At 36.0% G+C, this 20,976-nt stretch overlaps 1 pseudogene; it reads right to left on the bottom strand.

The window, feature by feature from the left end:
- Positions 1–19,597: 19,597 nt before the first annotated feature.
- Positions 19,598–20,577, bottom strand: LOC138917535 (olfactory receptor 5T1-like; annotated as a pseudogene).
- Positions 20,578–20,976: the final 399 nt, after the last annotated feature.

The raw sequence follows: 20,976 nt of genomic DNA, 5'->3' as shown, positions 1-20,976 counted from the left end.
CCATGAAGGATCAAGACAGGTGCACTTCCTAGTCTGCTTTTTTTGCTGATGTCACTCCAAACTAATCATTTTTTTAAAAATTGAAGTGATAATTAAAACTATATCACTCTAGCAAACATGAAGTCTAGGTGGTTTACAATCTGTCCTTAATAAAAATCAAAGAAACAATTATTATCTAGGTAAATTTATGTTTTTTGAAGAGTAGCAGGAGGAGGAAAAATACTACGCAATTCATTTACTATATCTGTAATAATCTCAATACACAATTATGCATTAACAGTATAAGAATTTAATAAACAAATATCATTGTGAACATATATGAAAAATCTATACAAATAAATAGTATTCAGCCATATTATAATTAAGAAAAAAAACCTGGCATAGCATATTAAGATTTCTAGCAAGTTGTTTCAGTGTCAGAATTTCCTTTTGAAAGTTGATTATTTCACAGTTTCATGGTTTCTTTAATTTGCACAATTGTGTACACCTGTATAACCACCATCATAAGAAGATACAATTTTCATTGTCCCAGAACATTCCTTAATGTGCCTTCCTATTAATTCACTGATTTTTCTACTTATAAATTGATGTATATAGTTTTATATATTATAACATTTTTTATTATTATGTAGTAATGCAGTATTATTTATATATTATATAAATTATTACTTTCATTTTATATAATACAAACAAGCAGTATGAATATATAATGCATTATTTATATGTGTATATGTGTGTGTGCGTATGTATGTATGTTATAGAAATTTTGATTGGGATTCTTATGAATAGGGCTTATTATGTACATTCTTCTATAAATATTTTTGTAGACATATGTATACATTTGTATTGGGTAAATACTTAAAAATAAAATTGGTGGATCATAGGAGGGTTGCATCAACCACATATGACTATCCCACTTGCTCTAGATCCTTGTAAATATTTAAAGTTTCCAGTATTTTTTAGATATTCTGGTACCTGGAATAGAGCAATATGCACTTTCCAATGACTAATGCTCTTGAACACCTTGCCATTTACTTCTTGGCCATCCACATGCATGTCTTCTTTTGTAATGCTCAAACCTTTCTCATTTTTTGAGTTGTTAATGTTTTTTTGTTGATTTTTAGTGATTTTTAATATGATTTGGATACGAGCCCTTTGTCATATATATATATACGGTGAGTACTTGCTCCTCAGCCTGCAGATTGTCTATTCATTTATTCTGTGGGGTCTCTTGAATTTTAAATTTTTAGTAATTTTATTTATGATTATTTTTTCTTTTATGATTAGTTCTTTTGCTGTCCTAAGAAATCTTTGTCTATTCCAGTTGTGATTTAATTTTTAGAAGTCACACAATTTTAGCTCTGAGATTTAGATACATAATCATCTTGAAATATTTTTTAAGTGTAGAGTATGGTTAGTTTCAAGATTTATTTTTTAATATGGCCATCCTGGTATTTTTATTGAATTGACTTGGAGCCTCAGAATTCCTTTTAATTTAATATATCATATTTGCAGATTATCTGATGAGAAGCGTACAAGACAGAAAAATGTGTTCACCAAAATTCAACTCCACATTACAATATTAACGAAAAAATAAACAACCTCTTAGTAACCTGAGAATAGAAGCAAACTTCCTGAAACTAATAAAAATTATATATATATAAATATATATGTATAGGCATAAACATAAATGTAATATGTATATATATGTAATAATGTAATATAAACATGATATGTAATATACACATGAAATGCAATTTGTAGGCTTTAATACTCCCAAATTTCAATTAAAATAAAGATTAAGACAGTTGTTTGGTTTGAACATTTTTAATTTAACATTGTAATGAGGTGCAAAACAATGCAGCAAAACAACAAAAATAAATAGACAATTTTTTGAAATTAAAAAAATTTCATTTGAAGATCATATAATTATGTACATAATTATGTACATAAAAATGCAATAAAACCTATCAGAGGTTCTTTTTAATGTGACAAGATCATCCTTAAAATTTAACATCAATATTGTAACTTTACACTAGAAATCATTTGTCAGTTTATGGACAACTCACAAAAGATTAAGCTTAAACATATGCATTTAAAAGTGTGTGATTTCACTCATATGTGGAAGATAAACACACAGAAAAAGAGAACAATTTAGTCATTGCCAGGGGAAGGGAGTGGGGGTGGGTACAAGGATGAAGGGGCACACTTATATGGCGACTGACAAATAATAAGGTACAACTGAAATTTCGCAATGTCATAAACTATTATGACCTCAATAAAAAAATCATTTTTCAGTTAAAAGAAAAATATGTGCATTTAAAGATATTTCACTTCAATAATAACGCAAGATATGCAGATTTTTCTAACACTTACAGACCCAATCCAATTTTATTTTGACACAGGAATTGATAAACACATGAATGTAGAAATTTATAAAATGAAGGATAATTCTGTAAATCAAATGCATGATGCATAACTGCATCTCTCCTCCTATATCTACAACATTAAAAATTGTGTGTAAGTGCCAGCTTCATAATAATATGCATGATATATCATATGTTTAAAATATTAAACTATTTCAGGTAATAAGTAATCATTGTGGATTTATACATTTTTTAACCAAAAACAAAACTATCCATTTTTTCCTATCTCATGGTCAGTGAAAGAAACTAAACAGGAAGGATTTTAGTGAAGGAACTTAATGCTGGTCATATAGGGATCACCTGCACGCTGCAGCCTCTGTTCTGGTGTAATTCAGAAGTGACCCCCCAACTGGGGCATCCTCTACAGGAAAGAAGACAATGGATTCTGGAAAGCTGCTGCAGGGAACGTGGCTGCTCCCACTTCCGAAATGTTGATTCCTGGTTCCAACTGTCAAATGGAGACAGCAGTGACTTCCGTTCCTCTTCCACATCTCAAATCACTGTAGCAGACCTCAAACTGGCCCAAGAGCTAACACTTGCAGAGGACGGAGGAAGCAAGGAGTATGGGGAATCATTTTTGTGGTATTCCAAACAGAAGAATGGTGAAATGGAACTTGAGTACACTGGGGAAGGGGGAAGGGGGGAGGGCAAAAGGGGTGATTTGGGTCACATGTGAGGAGATGCACTATAATTAGTCTTCAGTGGTGAACATGATGTAATGTATCCAGAATTTGAAATATGATGTACATCTGAAAAAAATAAAAATAAAAAAAAAACCATAGTATTCACCACACAAGGGGTTGACTAACGTTGACTTTAGGTTACTGATTACTGCTACAGCTGGAGAAGGGGGAAGACCAGGGATGAGATTAGGAAAGGCACAACGGCCACGTTTCTAACCGTATTTTATATTTCTTTTAAAGAAGAGTTATAGACAAATATATAATTTTAAATAAGATTAAGCTAGGGGCTAGGTGTCTAAATGTGTGTTATATTATCCCCATTCTTATCTGTATATTGTAAATATTTCATGGTATTGCCTTTATTCTTTTTTATAAAGTAGTCTGAATTTGAAGGATATACCTTGTGTCTATTGATAAGATTGATAAGCTGCTATGAAATTGAGGATAATTATCTAGTTGGACTCTTGGTAGTCTTAAAGACTGTCCAAAAGAAATCTCCCTTCATGGATACATCATGACCCACTATAAAGTGAGATGATGAAAGACATTCTGTAGGCATATTTCTAGCTGGCAGATTTTTACTATACTTTCTTTGTACCAGATTCATTACAATTAATGATATAGTGATTAGATTTTGAAGCAAAAATTTGTGTTTTTATTTACTACTGGCAGATAAGTCTAATTTTTCATTTGTGAGTTGAATTAACCCCTTCTTGGCTTCATGCCTTTATATGCAGACAGCAGATGACAGTGTTCTACTGTTAAAAGCTTATCATATCACAGGTGACAATTGTACACCAAGCATAGGCTGAAGGCAGTTAAACTGGTGTGCGGCTCAGAGAGAGGGCACTTTACAGCCATGAGGCTCAGTTCTGTGCCGGGTGTTCTCATGGCAACCACACAACTTGGTCTCCTTTGATTTTGCTAATAATAGGTCTTTACTGATGCCTGAGAATTTCCCTCAATTCCTTTAACGGATTCAGGATCTAATTAAATACATATTCCAAAGGGGAAGGATATAGTTTTAACTCTTATTAATTGGAAGGCTGTTTAAGAAAGCTCTGTGGGTGCTTGACTTAGCCAAACTCATTAAAGTTACTCACCACAATCCCAGAAGGCTGATTTAATGAGCCCTTGACTGCTCTTCCAATTAAGGCCTTTCCGTGCTTGGAGCACTTATTTACCTGTGATTAGTGCTTTGCTGTCCTTGTTAGTGAAAATACCATCTCCACTGATGTAAGAGAAAAAAAGTGATTCAAAGATTCTTAAAATTTATCTAGACTTCCAGGCCCTTGGGAATGCTATTCAACTTCTGTTTACCAATTTCATTAAATACATATTCATTAACAGAAGACTCCACAGAATCTCTCAACACATTTTAGAATGTATACAAATACAAGTATATCTATATAAGAGATATCATAGTATGTGCAAAAAAGCCAATATTGATTCAGAAGTGTTATGTGGACACCTACCAAATCTAGAAGGTGAAGGAACTGCTGTTACTTCTAGTCTCTCTTTGCTTCTTAACAATTTAATATGTGAGCATTTAAAGAAACTGCAGAAGAAACTCTCAGGCAATCTTCTACCCAATTATTTTATTCAATTGTACTACATTTGTACAAAAAGAAAAGATGGAAGCCATCCGACTTTTTATTTCTTAAGTCCTTTCCCTGTGGTATATGACTGATATATTCACTTTCAATGGTATGGAGGCATCAGAGTGCTGAGGCATGGTGGACTTAAGACATGCGGATGCTGATCCAAAGACACAGAGCCCCACATAGACAGCCTCTCTGATTGTAATATGCACCGTGCTTAATGCCAGGCAAAAAGATTCTTATTAAATACTATGATATTTTGGGTTGTTTTTCTCCAATTCCCAATTTAGTTGCTTAAAGCTCTGAACCCAACAGCAGACCTTCTCTCATCACCCTGGGTTCCCTCTATTTCCCTTCTGCCTAAATTCGCAGTCAAGCTCAGCATTTCACAGATTTCCCCTGAGAATGAGGAAATGTGGCCCAAGGAAGGCACACACCCTGGGAGAAAGTAAGGAAATCTTCTCCAGAAAAAATGGAAGTAAAGATCTTTTTGTATTGACACTTGGATTTCGAACATTTCATTGAGTCATTAGGTCAATTTGTTATGTCACAGCTGTAGTTTCTCCTCATAATAAAAAGCAAAATCTGAGGGAACACCCCATGAAAGCCTACCTGTGTGATCCTGTTTTATGACATGAGGTGGAGTGAAATGTGTTTCTTTCTGCATTCATGCATTGGTCATAAATGTCTGACTACCTCATGCATTTCCAGACAGGACATTTACTAAAAGAAAATGCCCTGGCCTATCTCCTGCACTAATTTTGGAAACAAAGTCAAAAAACAGTACAGATGGAATTGCAAGGATTTAGCAACCCCCCTGGACACAACTAAAGACCTGCCTTCTATATTCATGACCCAACTAATTTCCCTGACTGAGCCAACCCACTGCTCTTCTTTTTTGTTGAAATAGGGAAGTCAGAGGAGAACTGAGTTCTAAGCTACCCTCAAGAGCAATATTTTCCTAAATTTTGTTTTATTTCTTGTAAATGTCTATCCATCTACGTGTAGGGCCATAAATAGCTATAGTTTAGGACACATCCAGGAAATATCTGGGGAGAGTTGGCAAAACCCTGCTCACTTCTTTTTGGGCCTATGTGGCACCCTCTCTCCAGAGCATCTATATGTAACAAATAAATATGATCATAGAGTAATGCGTGGAAGAGTTGTCTTTTTCCAGATTGGGATTATTATGAACAATAATCCCAGGAAGAGTCTCACTTTAATTTCCTGGAGTTGATGAGCACAAGATTTTTATTATTTATAATCAGAAGTCAAGTTTTGGGCTCGGGTTACTCATGAATTTAATTTTCCTACGTTATGCTGAATTGTTTTTAAAATAGGTCCCATCAGTTTATCCACTTACCATCCATTGTGAGATTTTGTGGATTCCTGGATAGCTCATGATATTGTGAGTCTTGATTTATTTGTTTTTCTTTTTTTTTTTTACAGTTGGATGTGTTTGGTGGTATCTCATTATGATTTAAATTTTTATTTCCCTAATTTCTGAGGTTGAACAACGTTTTATCTATTTACTTCACATTTTCATTTCCTCTTTGAGAAATGCATTATTCTAGTGTGTTACTATGTCAACTATGGTGTGTCTGATGTTCCCTTATTGATTTGTCAAATTTATTTTGAATATGTGGTAGGTGTAGCACTTGAATGGGATTTGACAATGAAAAATTTAGGAATTTTACAGTAATTTGGCTCTTGTCAAAAATCATTGAATACAGTTACGTGTCACTTAATGACAAGGGCATATTCTGAGAAATGCATCTTTAGCTGATTTTTTCATTGTGCAAACATCATAGAATGTACTTATGCAAAAGTAGATGGTATAGCCTACTACATACCTAGGCTATATGGTACTGATCTTATGGAAACACCATTGCATATGGGGTCCGTTCTTGACCAAAATGTCATTATGTGGCACATGACTGTATTAAAAAAGGAAAATGTAAAGTTCAGAGTATTCAATTGCCAGCAGAAGACATTCTGAAAAACCCAGGGGTCACTGTGTCAGCCATAGAGAGACTCTCATCTTCAAGCAAAAGAGAGACTATGCCAAAACTCAGATCCAGGATGTAATTGTAAGGATGTGGAGCTGCACAAAGAAAGGAGTCTCTCTTTGCTTATCTAATACATGACCTGAGATGAGTTGCTCCAACATGGATAACTGCTTTTCTGAAGACACCCCCTCCCGTTATTGCTCTTAGCTCGAGAATGATAGCAGGGATCAGAGTATAATCTCTGGTCTGGGAGGAGGTATCTAGCCTTGGCTGGAATGTACTATCAGAAACCTGAGTACTACATGTAACAGTATTTCTTGACCAAGCTGGCCTTGGAGGAGCCATAGCATTTGTATCTTTAGGGGAAAATTATTTATGTGGCTCGCTCATCATGACCCAGGATACTACATTTTGATGTGAACCCAGAAAGTACTAAAAGGTTGGAAATAACAGTGACAAAGTAAATGTTATAGAGATGCCATAACTGCCTTGGGAGAGCATAAGGTCAAGGTCAGAAGGCTCAGGTTGCTGCGGACATTCTATCAGATAAGTCACATAATATCCAAGCACCCACCACCAGTTGTGCACCTTAGAAGAGCGCAGAGGGCCCCTTCTTCACCATGGCCATTAGGAAGGTTCTGATGAAGCAATAATCCCATCTTTGAGAAGCTCGATGCTTGCAGTTTTCTGCAGACAGAGTTAACAGTGGGGTGGGTAAATGCCACAGTGTCTGTAGGCATAATGGTATCCCAGGATGCCAGAGCAAGTGGCAGTGGGAAGATAGGTGTGACTACCCAAATGAGAGTTAAGAACTAAATGATAACTAGGGGATCAAGCCCAACCAGGATTTATAGTGACAGCTAATAGGCCACAATATACATCAAAGCATGACAGATGTACAGCCCACATGAGTCTTGCTTGACAAGAATAGCCAAAAACAAACAAATGAAAACCTATACATCTGTCAGGCAGAAGGCTGACATCAACCAAAGTTGAAAACCACAGTCTCTCATCCAGGCTAGAGATCTAAGACTGTTCACAGATCCAGATTGCATCATTTCAAGGTTTCTTCCAGGAAGCACTTTGACATCACCAAATACATAAATAGTAAATATTTCTCAACTCATTCTGCTACTGTTCCTGTAGCTGCTTTTTAGAGTTACTTCACTGGGGAAGCAGGAGTATCTGAACTTACCTGATATTATTAACTGTAATATCTGAACTGACATTGATGTCAGGGATTTGAAACACTATCATTGTCCTCTGGTTAGAATAGGAACATTTGGAGACCAAGATGATAAATGAAGTGTGGACTCTAATCCATCTCCCAGTGGGCCAGTGGTTCTTTTCATGACACAAAAGTAAAATGGGGATAGACAGACTTAACAACTGCAGTGTTCACCTTTGATTCTGTGAGCCGTGGAGTTAGGGTTATCCTGGTAAGGAGAAGAAAGTAGCAGTCCCCAAATTACACTCCTGTAGGTAGGTTAGTAAAATTGGAAGTGATACTGCAACCTAGAAGGAATTACCAAGATAAACATGCTCATCAAGAATGTAGGGATATTGGTCTCCACCAAGGTCCTGCTCAATTTACCTGTATAGCCATCCCACAAACTCAACTGATCCTCATGTGTGGCAGTACAGTGATGAAAATTTAAGTCAGTAGTGGCATCAATTGCAGATGCCTCGCTGAATATGGTACTTTTGCTGGAGCATATCAAAGTTTATCTGGTACTTGGTATGTGCTTATGATCTGTAAAGACGAGTATGAGTTAGTCAAGGGGAAGAGAGAATCAGCTCCTCTAATGCTCCAGCCTGTGATTCTCTCAGCCTGTTGGTCACCAGAGGCTTTCATTACATGCTCACCTCAAGCCAGCCGCTGTGCTGACCAGCTCAAAGGCACACCCTGTTTGTGCTCTGTGTTTCTGACCTCTTTCTACAGGGATAATGTGTCAGAGCACACAAAGCCTGAGAATCTAGATGATTTACTAAGGGAAAATGTTGAAAAATGGGAGATGGGCACCAATTGATAAAGGTGGGCAGTTTATATGAGTTTCAGAAGATGGTTCTTTGAGGTTGAGCAATCAGTTGAATTTAGCACATAACCCTTTGGTAACATATCCTATTGCTCTCCCTTCTTCCATCCCTCCTTCCCTCCTTTCTTAAATCCTGCTTCCCTGGAATGATACTCCCTAATAGAGTAGCACTTGGACCATTACCTGTGTCTGTGCTTCTGGAGAGTACAGGGCATAAACGTCTATTTCTGAAATTTATGTCTATCCATTACTCTTACTAATTTTATATTGCCTTAATTCCAGTCGGGGAAGTTTGTACAAACTCCTGCTTCTTGAAGATTATTTTATCTTTTCTTGTCCTTGCCACAAAAATAAAAAAAAATACTTATTAATATCTTTTCATTAAACAGTTGACAACTGCCATTGGATTTTATTGTGATTAAACTGAATCATTCAACATTCAAAGAATGATTTAAATCAAGTGATTTTGAAATTGCAGTCCATGGACATTTATTGGAGTCTTTTTTAATGTCTCCCTCAAACATATAAATTTGTGGGGGCTCAATCTTTGCTTATTTCTATTTATTTTAAATTTTGGTTATTGGTTGTCTAAAAAGCCACTCTGACACTGTCACCCGATACAAAATAGAGGAAATTAACAGCAGTTTACTTGTGAAATGTGGCCTCTCCCTGCCTCAGTTTTCTACTTCTACCACAAAAGGAAACCACCATCCTATACCCAGCATTCAGCATCGTCTTACTCTCAGTTTTATTTAGTTTTATCTTATCTAAATGTACATATTAAACATCTTTTGTTTCAGTTTTTTAATGTTTCGTATGTTTTTTTAAAAAGTTATTATGCCATAAGCAACATTTTTGAACTTACTTTATAGTGTGATATCACCAAGATTCATTCTATGTATTTTGGATTGCTGGAGTTTATTGATTTTGGATATTGGAAAATATTCCATTTTGTGAATAAAATATGGATTATTTATTGACACATCTGAGAATGGATCTTTAGAATTTCCATATTTCTGCTATAAAGAATGGTTTTTTAAAAAGCATTCCTTTTTACGATCTTTAGTGTACTGAATGAATTCCCTTTGGGTGTATACTTAGAATAACTGGACTCTACAGAATATGAATGTCTGGTATACATATGGTGCCAATCTCTCTACTAAACTGATCATATCAGTGTGCATTCCTATCAACAGTGCTACATTGGTATGCCCCTGAACATATTCATCAGCATTTGGTATTGTCTGAGCCTTTTATTTTTTCTACTTGAACCGAGGTGAAATCTCATTACTGGCCACTCTTACGGATGTTTATGGGCCGTGTATTTCTCCTTTTCAATGAAATAGTTGATCATGACTTGTTATTTTTCTTCTACTTTTAGTTTTCTCTCTGTGTATATAAATAATATATAAATACCATATATGATATATAGTATTGATATAAAATATTAATATTAAAAATTACATACCATTCCATTTATCTATTAATAAACATATGAAAAAAGAATAAGTTCTACTCCTCTTATTGTGTGACTGGAATTTTTGCTTATTTGGGGAATCTTTCTTTTTTCCCCCAGCTTTCTTTTTCCTCCAGCTATATCATATATATATATATGATATATACATATGTATATGTTTGTGTGTATATATGTATGTATAAATATAAAATATAACATTGAAAAATTTATTATGTACAATATAATGATTTGTATATGTATATATTGCAAAAGGATACCACAAGTTAATTGACACATTCATTACTTCACATAGTCACAGTTTTTTTGTGTGGTGAAATCTTTTAAGGTCAACTCTGTTAGCAACTTTCAAATATTAAAGACAGTATTGTTAACTATGGTCCATGTTGTAAATTACATCTCCAGAATTTACTCATGTTATTACTGGAAGTTTGTATGCTTTGACCACCTTATTCCATTTCCCATCCCCTCTCCCCCACCGCTGGTAATCACAAATTTGCTCTATTTCTGTGAATTCAGGGTTTTTTGGTCCACATATAAATGAGTTTGTACAGTTTTGTCTTTCTCAGTCTGACATTTCCTTTAGCCTAATAACCTCAAAGTTCATCCATGATGTCACAATTGGCAGGATTTCCTTCTTTCTAGTGGTTGAATAACATTTTGTTATATATAGATATAGATATCACATTTTCTTTATCCATTCATCCATTGATGGGCACATAGGTCATTTCTGTGTTTTGGCTATTGTAAATAACACTGCAATGAACATGAGAGTGAAGATATCCCTTCAAGACAGCGAGTTCAACTCCTTCAGTAGAATTGCTGGATTATTTTTTATTTTTAGTGTTTTGAGGAAACTTTACACTATTTTCCATATAGGCTGTACCAATTTACATTCCCACCAACCGTGTACAAAAGTTCCTTTTTTTCCACATCCTCACCATTATCTATTGTCTTTTTGGGAGGATTTGAGAACAATTGGCATTAATTCTTAATAAACTGTTTACTAGAATTGATCTATGAAGTTGTCTGGTTCTGGGCCTTTCTTTGTTGGAAGGTGTGTGTTTACTGATATAATCTCCTCATTCATTATTATTCTGTTCAGATTTTCTATTTTTTTAATGATATAGTAGATTGTATGTTTCTAGTTATTTATCCATTTCTTCTAAGTAGTATCTGTCAATATACAAATTTCCTTTGTTTTCACATGGTCTAATTTGTCAATAAGGCTGAAAGGGGTAAAGGCAGGTGTTTATAAGTGATGGATAGAAAGCACACTTTTGGTAGTGAACACAGTATAGTCCATACAGAAGTTGATGTTTAATGACGTACACATGAAATTTCTATAACGTTATAAACCAATGTTTCCTTAATATAAAATAATGTCTTGTAGTTATTGCTTTTTGTCACTTGTTTAATAAATCTTTCTCTACCCATGGCATAAGAAATATTTGCCTAGTAGTTATAATAAATATTTAAGTTTTTACTCTGAATATAGACTTTGAATTCATTGAGGTTGATTTTTGTATATTTTTTGCTAAGAATTAAATTTAATGTTTCTTCCTATTGATGTGGGGTCGGTGAGCCGAGGAGTTGAAAGATAGATTTCTTAAACTCTTAAGATCTGGCATTAGTGCTCTTTTATTTAGAGAATAGAATAGCATGGGGACAGGACCCATGGGCAGTCAGTGATGCTGCTGGCATGGGGAGCTTCTGCTGCCACTGCTGGCATGGACGCAGAACCCATGGGCAGGCAGAGCTGCTGCTGGCATGTTGCTGCTGCTGCTTCTGCTGCAAAGTTGGGTGGGGAGTAAGGCTAAATTTAAGGCATAGGTATGTGACTTATCTCTTTACAAGACAAAGAATATGTAAAAATGTTAAAATGGTATCAGTGCCCATAGAGTCCGGCCATTTGGCGGTCCCACAAGTTTTAGATAAGAATCAAACCGGATTGAGCAAATGTCAGAAGTCACTGCTTGAATATTATCCTCAGCTAAAGACAAAGGAGGATTTGGGGTTGGGGGGGGCGTCAGTTACATGAGGTTGCCATACAGTAAACAACTTAAGTTCTAGCCTCTGGCATTGATTAAGAGTTTCTAGAGATAAGTCCATCCCCCTTCTTCCTGGCACAGAGAAGGAGGCATCTTCACAGAAAGAGGTTTCCCTTAGAAATGTAAATGTTTCCCAACAAAGGGGCAAGCAAATTCCACTCCTTGGAGCCTGCTTCTCATCTGTAGTTTTAAAATTAACCAGCCTAAAAATCCTCATCACTATGAGTAATATTTTCTTCAGCATCTTTTTAAAGTGCAGTAGACATTTAATTTTATTCAAAAATTATATTTCATTTTTCTGAGTAAGATTTGCCCTTGGCTAACATCTGTTGCCAATCTTCCTCTTTTTGTACATGAGCCACCACCACAGCATGGCCACTGAAGAGTGGGGTAGGTCTGTGCCCAGGAACTGAACTTGGGCCACTGAAGCAGAGCATGCCAAACTTCACCACTGGGCCACTGGGGCTGGCCCCAAAATTATATTATTTGAATTAGGTTTGTTGAAATAAAAATTAGTCCCTGAAGCTTGTGATATCTTAGACCCCAATGAAGTTTGCCTGTTGTTTATCTGGGAGTGTTGGAAGAGTGAAGAGGTGCTGCTTCTCAGTGGTACTTCAAGGACATAGAGAGAAAGAGTTCCTGCCCAGGATTCATGGTTCAGATTCCATTGTAACAGTCTCAAGGGGAGCATGTGTAAGAGAGCACCGTGCAGACTTTCTCTCTTTTTCCTTCCTTCCTTTCTTCTCTCTTTCCTTCATCTTCCCTTCCGTTGTTTCTTTTTTCTTTCTCTCATTCTTTCTTTCAGTCTCTCTTTCTCTTTCTTTACTTTTGCTTAAATTTTGCCATTTTAAAATTTATTTAGCAGAAATTTTCATATAGAACACAAGTACAGATAAAAATACAAAGAACTACCATGAATCCACCAAACCTTGTTTCGTTTTGCCCACTCGATGCCCCCAAATGCACTTAAATTTTATAGATATTTAAGGTGAATCTTAGTCACCCTGTCACTCCTTTATTATACATCCTTATAATCGATAATTTATTTCTTTTGTATAACCATGGTGCCTTATTACAATAAGAAAAATAATAGAATTTCCATAAAATCATTTAATATCACATCTATAATCATATTATTTTATTATTTTAATAATTTTATTTTTTTATAATTAGTTTATTTGGGTCAGGGCACAAAAAGTTCCACATGGTGCACTTGGCTGTTGTGCCAATTGAGTGTTTTTATTATGTAAGAATTTGCACAGTTTCTCAGCCCCAGCCACATCCTTCAAACCTCCATGGAAGGCCACTCTGACCATATGTACAGACTGTAAGAGCAAGGGAATGAGTCCCTCCAACAAGGAAATCCTCAGCCAACCACTGGGCATCAGGGTCTGTGCTCTCTCTCACTGGCAGGGGAATTCTGAGGAGTGTGTGGTCTGCATGCTTTCCCTGAAGGAGCAAATTAAAACCACACTGAGATATCTCATGCCTGTTAAAATGGTCACCATCAAAAGGACAGGTGATAACAAATGCTGGTGCAGATGTGGATAAAAGGGACTTTTGTGCACTGTTAGAGAATCTATACATTGGTTCAGCCACTACAGAAAACAGTATAGAGAATCCTCAAAGAAATTAAAAATAGAGCTGCTATATGATCCACTAATTCCACTTCTGGGAATATATCCAAAGGAAATGAAAACACTAACTCAACAAGATGTCTACACCCTCATGTATGTAGCATTATTTACAATAGCCATGAAAGAATTTACTGTTGCATGGATGGATGCATGGATAAACAAATGGTGGTGTGTATACAATGGAATATTATCCATCTGTAAAAGATGAGAACGTCCTAAAAAAATCATATAAAAAGAGATCTGATTTTTTTTGTTGTTGCTTGTGCTTTAGGTGTCAGATCCAAAAAGATCATTGCCAAGACCTATATGAAGGAGCTTTTTTCCTATATTTTCTTCTAGGTGTTTCATGATTTAATTTCTTATGTTTGAGTATTTAATCCATTTTGAGTTATTTTTTGTGAATGGTGCAAGATAAGGGTCTAGTTTTATTCTTTTACATGTGAATATTCAATTTTCCCAGAACCATTTATTAAAGAGGTCACCTTCTCTCAATTGACTATTCTTGGTTGTCTTCTCAAATATTAGTTGACCATATATATTTAGGTATATTTCTTGGCTCTCAATTCTGTCCTATTGATCTGTCCATTTTTATGCCAGTACCATACTGCTTTGATTGTTATAGCTTTATAGTATAGCTTGAAATCAGGAAGTATGATATCTCCTGCTTTGTTCTTCTTTCTCAGGATTTTTTTTACTGTTTGGGGTCTTTTCTGGTTCCTTACATATATTTGAATTGTTTTTTCCATTTCTGTAAAAATTACAATTGGAATTAAATACGGATTATATTGGATTCATAACTGGATTTTGGTAGTTTTGGTATTTTATAAATAACTCTTCCAATCCATAAATACAGGATATCGTTCTATTCATTTGTGTCTTTTTCATATCTTTCATCTATGTCTCAGTTTTCAGAGTACAGATTTTTCAGCTCCTTGGTTAAATTTATTCCCCAGCATTTTTTTGATACTATTGTAAATGGGATCATTTTTTTTTTCAGGTAATTCATTGTTAGCAAGAGAAATGCCACTGGGTTTTGAATATTAAATTGTATTCTGCAAGTTTACTGCATTTACTGATTAGGGCTAACGGTTTTTTGGTGGAATCTTTAGGATTTTCCACATATAAAATTGTGTCATCTTCAAATAGAGACAATTTCATTTTTTTCTTTCAAATCTGACTCTTTTTATTTTTTTCTTTTATTGTCTGATAGGCTCTGGCTGGGACTTCCAATACTGTGTTGAATAGGAGTTGAAAGAGTGGGCACCCTTGTCTTTTTTCCAGACAATAGAGGAAAACCTTTAACCTTTCTCCACTGAGTATGATGTCACCTGTGGGTTGTCATATATGGCCTTTATTATGTTGAGATATGTTCTTTCTATATGTATTTTGTCAAGTGTTTTTATCATGAATGGATGTTTAATTTCCTCCAATGCTTTTTCCGCATCTATTGATATGTTCATATGATTGTTTTCCCTTTCATTTTATTAAGATAAGGTCTCACACCAATTAATTTCCATATATTAAGCCATCCTTGCATCCCAGGGATAAATCCCACTTGATCATCGTGAGTGATCCTTATAATGTGGTGCTGAACACAGTTTGCTAGTATTTTGTTGAGAATTTTTAAATGTAAATTCATCCAAACCAGTTTTGATTTTTATTTCATTGGGATGTCTAAATTATTTATATTTAATTATTAATATAGTTAGATGTAAATTTACTGTTTTAGTAGATTTTTCTATTCCTTTATTTATAGTTCCTTTTCTCCTCTTTTTCTGACTTTTCTCCTCTTTTTCTGTTTTTATATTATTTGAGAATGTTTTGTCATTCAATTTATTCCCATTACCAGTTTATCTTTTTATATGTTTAGTTTTTGCCATAGAGTTTGCCTTATATATCTGCAGCTTATCAGAATCTACCATGGAATCACATTTTATTACTTTCATGTAGTATAAGAATATTCCAACAACGTTATCATTGTCATGCAGTTTGATTTTACTTAAGATGGTGGTTAAATTTATGTGTAAAGTTAACTGAACTAGGAACGCTCAGATAGCTGGTAAAACATTATATCTGAGTGTGTCTGTGAAGGTGTTTCTGGTAGAGACTGGCATTTGAATCTCTAGACTGAGTAAAGAAGTTCATTCTCACCAATGTAGGTGAATGATATGTAATCTATTGAGCGTATGAGTAGCAAAAAAGGCAGAGTAAGGGCAAGTTTGTTCTTCACATGCACTGGATCTCTGTTTTCTCTTATCTTTGGACATTGTTGCCTCTAGTTCTTGAACCTTCAAGTTCAGACTGGAACTTGACACTATTTGCTTCCCTGATTCTTGTGCCTTTGGGTTTGGACAAGAACAATACCACCTGTTTTCTGGGCCTCCAGCTAGCAGACAGCAGATCTTGGGACTGACATAATCACATGAGCCAATTTGGCATAATAAATCGCTTCCTAGATATTAATATATGTATTCTGTTGGCTCTGATTTTCTGGAGAACTGTGACTACTACACATATCATAAACTTTGTAATACATTCTTATTTCTGCCTTAGGCAATCAGTGACATATTTGAATGACTAAAAAAGATAAAACATGTTGACTTTGTAAATTAACCTTTATTTTGCCCATTTTAGGAGATTTTGGTTCTTTACGTAGAACACGATGACAATGGTTCTAGGAGTCACCCAAGTAGCAAGTTTGAGCCATCTCCTGGATGATTACTAGAGTGTTAGGTATGTGTCCATGGGAGTGCTTCCAAGTCAGTATACTGTCCCTTACCAGCTGTTCTTGGGCCTCTTTGGCTAAACACCCTCCAGATCCCATCCCAGTGTGCTCTGCCAGCTCCTACTGGAAGTAGGAATGCAGGTGAGATGTTATAACGCTTTGGGGCATATTTCTTCCTCTCTTTTATCAGACCCGGCACCTCTCTGCCTAGGTTGTATAGTGACTTAATTCCATTAATTGGCATAATGATCCGGGGGAAAATGGGTGTTTATCATGAAGAAGCACATATTGACTTGCAGGATAGAAGCTTCTGCATAGCCCCTGAGGGAGGGAGAATCACTAGGCATTACAGGGGAGATGGGCAACTTTATCACCTTCGGAGGGTTCCAAGAAATGTAGGAATCCAGGAAGTCAGGGACATCAATCCAGAGGTCTCCATCCCAGGGGTCAGGGTCCTATCCTGTCTCAGCCAATTCTCAGCATGCAGTCCTCCTTGGGTGGTGATTCAGCCTCTTTGGAGTCTCCACCACTGGCTCTGACAATAGGCCCTTGGCCTTGGCCTCAGCTTTCTCTGCACTCCTGCTGCAGAGAAGCCATTGCCACTGAGCCCCTCTGACTTTCAGGTTTAGCTTTCAGGTGACAATGACTCGTGAAAAGTGCCCATATTAGCAAAACATAAGGTCTGAATACAGAAAATAAAACAGACTGCATTCTGTTTTGAAATAAATGACAATTAAAAAAACTTCTCAAGTGTTTCATTTGGCCCTTGAAAAATAAATTACTCAACTACTCCTAATTCAAAGAAAAATAAGAAAAAACATCAGAAATATTGATAATGAAAGTGTGAGAGAGTAAATGGTGTAGGTTGCCACTGAGATGGTGACACTGGAAAATCCAGATACCAATCTGAAAGAATACCAAATTAGACCGATGGAAAGATGAGGAAGAACTTAAAAGGGAAAATAAACCAGAAATTCTAAAAGAAATCAAATGTTTAAATGACACATGCTGTCTCTGTTTCACAGATATCTCTAAAGTGAATTAAATAAACTGTTTTTGACAGTATGCTATCTAAAATATTACTCATTGAGGGAATATTTATTGAGCAATACTACATGTCAGGCACAGTTCCAGACTCTGGAAAATACATTAGAGAATAAATTAGATATAAATTAAAATGCATATTATGTAAAATAATGATAAACATAATGGGAAAATTTAAGGAAGATGGAATATGAGGAGATTCAATAGAGATAAATTGCTATTATACAAGGTCATCAATGAGATCCTCACTAACAAGAGACATTTAAAGGAAAGAATCATGTACATAGCTGTGTGGAGATTCTCTCAAACAGGTGAAAGGAAATGCAGAAAAATTGTGAGGGGACTTTATTGTGGTAAGATGTGCTCTGTATGTGTAATGCTGAGGTGTTATTTGAACCTAATAACCCCACTGTAGGGAAATATCCTAAGGTTGCACTGTATGTGCTAGAACTGCCCTGTTGTTATTACATGGGCTTTTACTAAATATGGTAATAATAACAATGACAGTGGTGAAAGAAAGGAAGAGAAAAACACTACCACTTTGAAGAATATATGTGTTGCACTGCAAATAAGGCCCCTTGGAAACAAGGCTAAAAATGTGCATCATAAAGACTCTCTTCTGTAACTTTGTTCTCCGGCCTGGACAATGAGGAAAGGTGGGATCATCAAGGGCATCACAAACTGGTAGGTGTAAAAAAAAAAAAGAAAAGAGCTTCAGCTGAGTCAGGTTCAGCCCTGTCAGGAAACTCATAAAGATGCCTGGAACTGAGCTGTGAGAAGAGCCCAATCTCTTGGTATGGCCAGTACCTATTCTCTGAATTGTGCTTGTGTTTTGTCATTCTTGAGTGTAAGTATAATCTTGATAAATGATAAGGCCTAATCTCTGTATTCTATGAGGAAATACAGACTGGGGTTAATGTCCATGCTCTGGATGAAATAATGAAACAATAAAAGGGGGAGAAATGCACCCTCACAAACAGCAGGATAATGGGATCAGGCATTTGAACACATTCTCTGTGATCCTTGAACCACAGGCTGGGATTAGATTGCCGCCAATGCACGGATCTGAGGATGGAGAAGAGTGCCTCAAACTGGAGTCAGATGCCAGTGACTCTTTGGAAACTAGTATCAGAATAGGTAAGCTGTGGCTTTGTTATTGATTAGGTGGTATTTCCTCAAGCTAGTCAGACATAATTATAAAGTTATTTACGATTGCAACTATGGGAGCCTATCTAATTTGAGTGCTATGGAGATGAAAGATAATACTTACAATTTAATGTAAAGTTTAGATACATATATGCCTGGGTTTGTATGTGTAAATAAACCAATATTTGTATATTGGAATCTTAACCCCTAGAACTTTGGAAAATTACTGTTTGGAGATAGAGTCTTTGAGGGGGTAATTATCTAAAAATTAAGAATTTAGGATAGACATTAATCCAATAAGATTGTTTATCTTATAAAAGGAGGAGATGAAAATATAAACAGAGAGAAAAGATCATGCGAAGACAGAAGAAGATGACCATCTGCAAGCCAGGGAGAGAGAGGCTACAGGAGAAATCAATCCCATCAGCAACCTGCTCTAAAAGCCTAGAATCCAGAAGAGTGAGAAAACAAATTTATGCTGTTTCAGCAATCTAGTCTTTGGTACTCTGTTATGGCAGCCCCAGAAAAATAATAGAACAAGTACTAGCATATTTATGTATGTATGTGTGTATATACGTGCGTGTGTACGTGAAGCAGATGGATGACAGTGTTCTTCACACTAAAAAAGAATGGGTACTGGCTTGACTATGATCTTTATTTAAAAATTTCTGAGAAGAGCAGAAAAGTAGTAAAAGAAATTCTTGTATTGTAAATTTTTGATATGGAGACAATGAACAGTCATCTTCATTGGTTTCAATGTAACGGTTAATGTGAAGAGTATACTTTATTGAGAAACCAATTTTTCCCAAAAGCCCTTTTCATTGCCTCTTTTACATCTTTGTTTCTTAAACTGTAGATGATGGGATTCAGCATGGGAATGGCAATGGTGTAAAACACAGACACTATCATGTCCTGGTCCAAAGAGTAACTGGAACTTGTTCTCACATATATGCAGAAGACTGTTCCATAGTAAATGGACACTCCAATTAAGTGAGAGCCACATGTAGAAAATATTTTTTGTCTCCCTTCAGCAGAATGGCCAAGAGAATGGAACCATAGGAAACCAGGACAATCATGATAGTGACTATCTCAATAATGCTCATAAAGTAGGAGATTAGAAGCTGGTTTGTGTGAGTGTCAGAACAATAAATAGCGAGGACTGGAGGGATGTCACAAAAGAAATATCTAATTTCGTTGGATGCACAGAAGGTTAGGCTAAATGAGGCCCCGGTGTGCACTGAAGCATTCAAAATGCCATAAAGATAGGAAGCAGTGATGCATGGCACATAGACCCTGGGTGACATGCTAACTGAATACCACAGAGGGTTGTAGATTGCTACATAGCGATCATATGCCATTGCTGCCAAGAGAAAACATTCAGTGGTCCCAAAAGTAACATCAAAAAACATCTGTGCTGCACATCCAAGGAATGAAATAGTGTTATTCTCTGACAGGAAAGTGATCAACATTTTTGGGGTGACAACTGAAGAATAACAGGCATCCAAGAATGATAACACACTCAGAAAATAGTACACAGGGTTGTGCAGCTGGGAATCCCTAATGACCAATATAATCAATCCCAGATTTCCTGTGAGAGTGAAAAGATAGATTGCTAGAAATAGCAAAAACAGGAAGACTTGCACATCAAAATCACCTGTGAAGCCTGTCAATATAAGCATGGTAACTTCACTCATATTCTTCACCCGGATCATGCATAAATCTATGTCTGATGGGAACCCTGGCATTTCAGTTTTTATTTATAGGTTCTAAATGCAATATTATCTTTTCTTTAATATTGGTGCCTGAGCAAACAACTTTGGCCAATCTTATTTTTTTTCTTCTGAAAGACTGGCACGTGAGCTAACAACTGTGGCCAATCTTTTTTTTTCTGCTTTATCTCCCCATATCCCCCCTGGTACATAGTTGTATATCTTAGTTGCAGGTAGTTCTAGTTGTGGCATGTGGGATGCCGCCTCAACACAGCCTGAGGGGTGGTGCCACGTCCATGCCCAGGATCCAAACCAGCGAAACCCTGGGCTGCTGCAGTGGAGCACAAGAACTTAACCACTTGACCATGGGGCCTGCCCCAGAAATGCAATATTTTTTAAAACAAAACCCACTCAATATAGTCTCTTCATTTTCTG

This window comes from Equus caballus, chromosome 14 (assembly GCF_041296265.1).
Source record: "Equus caballus isolate H_3958 breed thoroughbred chromosome 14, TB-T2T, whole genome shotgun sequence".
Taxonomy (NCBI): domain Eukaryota; kingdom Metazoa; phylum Chordata; class Mammalia; order Perissodactyla; family Equidae; genus Equus; species Equus caballus.
This window is presented reverse-complemented; position numbering and strand designations above follow the sequence as displayed.